Genomic DNA, 6,594 nt, shown 5'->3' with positions numbered 1-6,594 from the left:
GAACATGTGCTGACGCAATCCGGCAGATTGGGTTAAACCAAATATTACAATTGCAAGAACTCATCTGGAACTAATAATTTTGAGGCCACCAAAAGTAAAAGGGCCCGGCTTTGGGCCTGGCCAGCGGCAGAGGCCAGGCCGGGCCGATGCTGCCACCTGCCGGGAGCGTGGGGAACAGGGCGCGCCGTCCTGGCCTTCCTGTTTTGTTGGGGACGCACTGTCTCCCACGCACACACGGTCCCCAGCCTGCCAGACCAGGGCTATTTTAAAAAGCTAGCGCCTCTCCCCAGCCCTCGGTGTAAAGATAGCTAGTCTGGCCGCCCTGGCTTTGCTCTGGGGAAGAAAAAAAAAAAAAAACCTCCCATTTATAGAGCCAGGGCTGGCTACAAAGGCAGTTTGCACTTGGCTCCCGATGAGACATGTGCCCTTGGATTAAACAGATCACGCGTCAGTGGCTCACTTAGGAGGAAGGCTCGTTCAAGTAAGAATTTTTATTTTGCGGGGGATGAAGCGAACGCACATCTCTGGGTTATGTTGGCACACTGCTGAACTGCAAGTCACATGCCGGATCCAGAAATGATGAAAACATCTGTTTTCGCTTTAGACCAGCGAGGCTCCGGCTGCGGTGCAGAGGGGCGGGGCAGGGAAGGGAAGGGCTTTGCTCACCAGCGCCATCTGCTGAGCCTGGTGTAGAAGCGCGTGCGTCCCAAGCACACTGCGGCTTGACGTTCACCCCGGGAAGGGGGAGATCAACAGGTGCGGGGGGAAGGGGAGGGTCTGTGCCCCGGCGATCACTCTCCTCGGAGGACAGCCCTGATTTTGCCCTGGAGACTGTCCAAGTCCGTATTGCCTCGGAGTGTTCACAACAAAGAGCTTTGTCCCTGGGGACTGCTCTGGGGCAGAGGAGGAGGAGGAGGGAGAAGCAGCAAATGAATTCCCAGGTTGGGAGGGAAGGAGGTAAAGGGGGAGGGGAGTAGCTGGTTGGTGGTTTGCAGACACTAAAATTTGCTGTTCCTTCTGGCTGAAATCTACCGGAACAAAGGAACCGCACCTCGTCTCTAGGAAAACTCCCAGCTGCACTTCCCCCAGCCGTCCCTCTTTCCTGCCATGGTGGCTTTTACTCTAAATGTTCCAGTATTCACAGAGACTATTCTGGTGAGGCCGGGCTTGATCAACCCTTGGACGTAAAATCCACCCAGCCCGGTGTGAATGGAGCGCTGGTGATGGGTTCTGAATAGGAGCTATACTGACAGCCAAGCCACCGCATTTTTTCAACGTTCAGCAAATATTTACTGCCTGCCTGCTAGGTGCCCAGCACTCACTCAGCACAACTATCTGTCATACAGTTTTTAAAACAATACAAATATGTCAGAGGAAAATGTATGTTTAATGTCAAGTCAGTGTCCATGACAAATGACAGCTGTGAGTTCAGAGGCAGGGAGGGGATTCCAGACCCTCAGTCGACCTTTTTCTCAGTGTTTGGGGGCAATTCTGAGAAGTTTGATTCTCCCAATCATCGCTTGTGTAGTCTAATCCTCTAAATAACTGATTTCAGTCAACCCGTGTCAGCCTTGACCTCCATTCCTCCAGCTTTAAAGTCAAATCCTTCTCTCCAGTTCCCGGGGAGCTCATTGCCAGAGGACAGCCCTGCTAGGGGACCATTCAAACTGCATCCTATCACCCAAAATCAGAATTGGGTGGGTCCTAGACTTGACCCCCAGGCCTCATCCTTGGGAGAAGCAAAATTCCAAGATACAGCTATGTGAACAGAGCTCCCCAACAAGACACAGGCTGTGAGGGGTTAATCTACAGGGGAAAGAACTGTGGTCGAATGTAAAGGTCCAGGCTCGCAGATCTCACTCAGTCCCTTTACCTCCCTTGACACGCATCTGCTGAACACACCCTCAGTTCTCTGCTGCCTACTTTTGAGGTTCCCAGAAGAGGAAAGTCTGCTACTACGGACTGGAGTCAATCTGTCTGCTCATCTTTTCCCACCTTACCTATAAACTCCCCAGTTCAAAGGGAAACTGAGGTTCTCTACTGGGGCTCAGTCCTTCCCATTCTTCCATTTCACCCCCAAATAAATATAGAAAGAGCTGTCCTCTGCATGAGTCTTTTGAGCATGAGCCCTTCTCCTTGCTTGGTGCCCTGCAACAAACACTGTACTTTCCTTCACCACAATCTGTGTCAGTAAATTGGCTTTGCTGCATGACAGGCGAGTGGACCTCAGTTCAGTTCAGTAACACCACCATCTAAGGGATGAGTCAGAAAGAGTTTCATTTCCATTTCACAGCTGGACAAATAATATGAGAACCAGCTCAGTCTTCACAGATCTTGCCCTACTCTAGCTGTATCTCCAGTGGCCTTATCTGTTTCCATAGAAACCAAGTTCTTCAATGGCTGGGGCCCAAATTCATCCTCAAAGCTGCTTACAAGTCAAGCCTGCCCTGCTCTGGTGGTGGAAAATTACTAGTTCAGGGGAACCATGCAAATCAATACAATCAACTTCAGTTTTTGTTGCAGGCCTTAAGAGATTAGAACATGAGACTTTGTTTTAGTCTGGTTTGATATTGATCTGCCCTGGAGAGTTCTGACGAATTTTCTTTGTTTTGTAAAATGAGGAAACCTGGTCGCTGGCACATATTTCTTTTCTGGACTCTTCCCTTGACTTTTTCTCATTTGCAACAGGTGTGTGTTTTGATCCATGGGGGGCTGGATCTGGAATTTTTCATGCCACAGGGACATCTTTGAGCACAGAAGTTAGGGTGTTTTGGCAACATTCAGCAAAATAAAATCTCTGAACTAGACTCAAAGAATAAAGTAGAAAACTGCGGGTGAAAAGATGTGGCATGAAAATAAACAGTAGTCATTTTGTGCTTTACCAGGTGTAAGGTGCCAACCTCCCAAACTATTCTTCCAGTCCTATCTAAACTCTCTTTTCCTCCTTATAAAAATAAATTCTATGGCCCTACTTCACTCCATACACCTTGGTGTGATTCTCTTCACGCAGAGAAATAACCTTTGTTCAAAGCTCCGCTTTTCTAAGCTGTGCTGAATTCTGCATGATCACTCGCCGCACATAAGATTAACACCTCCTTTCCAGCTCCAAATAGACTATAATCCAAAAGCTGCTCTTTTAAATAGAGGTTTCTCTTATGCTTAAATTCCTAAATAAAAGAAACATCAATGCTACTGCTACTCTCCCCAGTTAAATCCGATTTGCAAGATGTGCTGCCTGCTCAAAAATCTGGGTGTGAGCTGGAGCCTGGGCTCAGGAACATATTTGGGATTCTCCAGTCATCCTCTATCTGGAGGGCCCTCCAGTGGCCAAAATAATACCTGATATAAACAAAGACCACCAAAGCGAGTGGTTACAACAAAGGTGGGGGATGGACGTTTGCCTGCGTTGAAAATGCTGCCTGTAAGCCCCACATTTTGCCCCATAGAGGTGTGTGTCGTTTAAAGAAAGTTAAGACAGAATCACAGCTCAGGAAGGGCAGACATTTGCATTACAAAAGGACCCTTCATTTGATAGAGAGGCAGGTTTGAACTCCATGAAATGACAGCTCCCTCTAATTTCTTTAAGATTCTATTGAATTGGCGGAAAACAGATTGACACATTCCAGAATGCATCTGGGGCATAAAACATGGTAGATTTGAACTCGATCTGCACTACTCAATCCACCTCACCCACATTTCCATCTCTGATAACCTCATAAGCACCCTGACCATGAGACACAGGAGAAAGTGGAAGTCAGGTCACCTGGTAAGATCTGAATGCTCAGTGCAAGTTCAAGGTCCTCTGAGCCCAGAGCTGCCTTTCTGGAGCACTGTGAGAAAAACAGGAGGTTGCTCCAATATGCTTCCCTCTGGACTTAGACGATACTGCTGGTATTCCAGAAGAAGACTCCAGAAGGTTTTCCAGAAGAAGCTCTGCCATGTATTAGAATGTCATTGAAACCGAGCACCCTCCTGGGTACAAAAGCCCCTCCATGCCACACACACACACACACACACACACACACACACACACACACACACACACACACACACACACACACACACACACACACACACACACACACACACACACACACACACACACACACACACACACACACACACACACACACACACACACACACACCTGTTTCTTGTTTGTAGACAAAAAGCTTTAGTCTCCTAAGCCTTCCCTGAGTTCCAAACAATTACGAATTAGGAAAGTGAAGGAATGGAGAAACAAAGGGAAAGCAGCCAGGAGACGGTTAAATCAGCGATAAAAACAGAGTCCTAGTTCCTCCTCAAGGGATACACACAACAATCTGCTGCAAGTCTTTTGAGTTCTGCAGGAACTAAGGCCCCCCTCCACCCCGCCCAGGTGGAGGATGGCGACGACATGCTGACCACAAGCACGCAGACTCCAGACTGTTTGGCACCAGAGGGCTGATTAAGATTCCTGGCACACCGCCCTGTTACCTCACCACCAGCCAATCAGAAGAAAGTCATGCCCCCTGCAGCTCTCACCCCAAATGTTGTCTTTAAAAACCCTTCCCTGAAAGCCACCAGGGAGTCTGGGTCTTTTGAGCACGAGTTGCCTGTTCTCCTTGCCTGGTGTCCTGCCATAAACCATCCTCTGCTGCAAACGCCAGCGTTTCAGATCGGCCTTGCTCTGGTCTGAGCACACGAACTCGGGTTCGGCCACGTGCCCCTCACCCGGAACCACCCCCAGCACGGCCCACAGCAGCCACACCCAACTGACTTCCCTCCACAGACCACAGCCTTCACACACCTGCCCTCACCCCACCCCCCATGGGGCAAACTCCTACTCATCCCGCAAGGCCCCGGTCAAGTGCCAACTCCACGCTGGCACCTTCCCCAACTCCCCCAAATGTACGGCTGTTCCATCCCCTTCAGCCTCCACAGCATGGTGTCCCTGCCTCTGCCAGGGCGCTTGGCAGTGCTGGGCCCTCCAGCCTGTGGGTGGGATGGCGGGGAGCCTGGCCCTTCCTTTGTTTTTGCATCCCAAGTGCTTAGCCTGGGGACTGCTGAGTGGAGTGGAGTAAGGGGGCTGGGGTTGGGGCCAGCATCCCCCCTCCCAGGCCACTGCACGCCACTGCCAGGTGCTGGGGGAGGTGGAGTGGGGGGCCCCTCCCCCCAGTGCAGTGTGCTGGTGATGGAGGGGGCATTCTCCCCTCTCCATCCCCTCCCTCCAGGTCAGGCACCCAGCATCAACCAGTCCCCCTCTGCAGCCCAGTGACCTGGGTTCTCTCTTTGCGCTTTCAGCAACAGCAGCAAACATGGAGCAGCAAGTGTTACCAAATCTAACTTGAGTCCACTCACCTGCCATGCCGTGAAGCCCATTTGCTGATGCCCGGTTGTGGTGAAATTAAGTGCAGCGCTTATTGCAGGCGCCGAGCAAGGAGAACGTATGACTCATGCTCGGAAGAGCTGAACGCCAAGGAAAGGTTTTTTAAAGGCAAAATTTGGGGGTGGGGCTGCAGGGGGCATGACTTTCTTCTGATTGGTTAGTGGTGAGGTAACAGCGTGGTATTCACGGAATCTTAATCATTAACCTCCTGGTTTCAATCAGTCTGGGGTCTCATGCTCGTGGTCAGCATGCAATCACCATCCTCCACCTGGGTGGGCGTCTTAGTGCCTGTTTACTCAAAGATATGCATCAGATTGTATATTCCTTCAGGAGGAATTAGAACTCTCATTGCCGAACTATTACCTTATTTTTCTCGCATAACTGCTTTTCCTTTGTTTCTGCATTACCTCACTTCCCTAATTAGTAACTGCTTGAATCTGCTCTTTGGAACTCAGGGAGGCCTAGGAGACTAAAGCCTTTTTCTACAAACAAGAAGCAGGGAACACGGAGGGCCCTGCAGGTTCCTGCTCAGTTTCAATCCCCCCTTTTTTGATACCCCTCAACCTTGAGGGGAACAGAGATGGGACAAGAAAGGGAATAAAGTTTTGTGCAGAGAGGTTAATCATAAACTCGGCAGGGGAACTTGGTTTTGGGGGGACTCAGTTTCACGAGTATCTGTCTGGATGCTGTGCTAGGCTGGGTCCGGCTCGCACTAGGTCTCTCTGGAAAGTATAGAAAGAGGAGCCTGAAGACGGCGCCTCCACACCCTCCACGCCCTGCTCAGCCTACGCTAAGCTAGCGTCCACACATCATGCCCCAAAAGCCCTCTTGTGAGGACACCACTGGTCTCATCTAAAATCAGGGTCCGCCTCGCAGGGCTGTGGGGAGGACAAGAGTCGCTCTCCTAGACAGCGTTCATAGTCGTGGCATTTCATAGGCGTTACCTAATGTATCTAATGATCTAATTTCATCCTCGCAGCAACCCTATGAGGTAGGTGCTAAAGGATCCTTATTTACAGGTGAGGGAACAGCAGGGCAAAAAGGGGCAAGACACCGAGAGTCACCAGCTCCCCAGGCAGGGTTCCAACTCAGGCCATCTGAGCCCAGACCCTTGACCACACGCAACTCTGCATGAAGGGCTGCCAGGCACAGAGGAAGTGCCCCGCAGACGCTGGTCATGGTTCCTTGAGGCATTTGCCAGGACTGAATACTCCCTCCTCCCAGGG

Source organism: Balaenoptera borealis, assembly GCF_965194805.1.
Source record: "Balaenoptera borealis genome assembly, chromosome: 11".
NCBI lineage: Eukaryota > Metazoa > Chordata > Mammalia > Artiodactyla > Balaenopteridae > Balaenoptera > Balaenoptera borealis.
Note: the sequence above shows the minus strand (reverse complement) of the source record.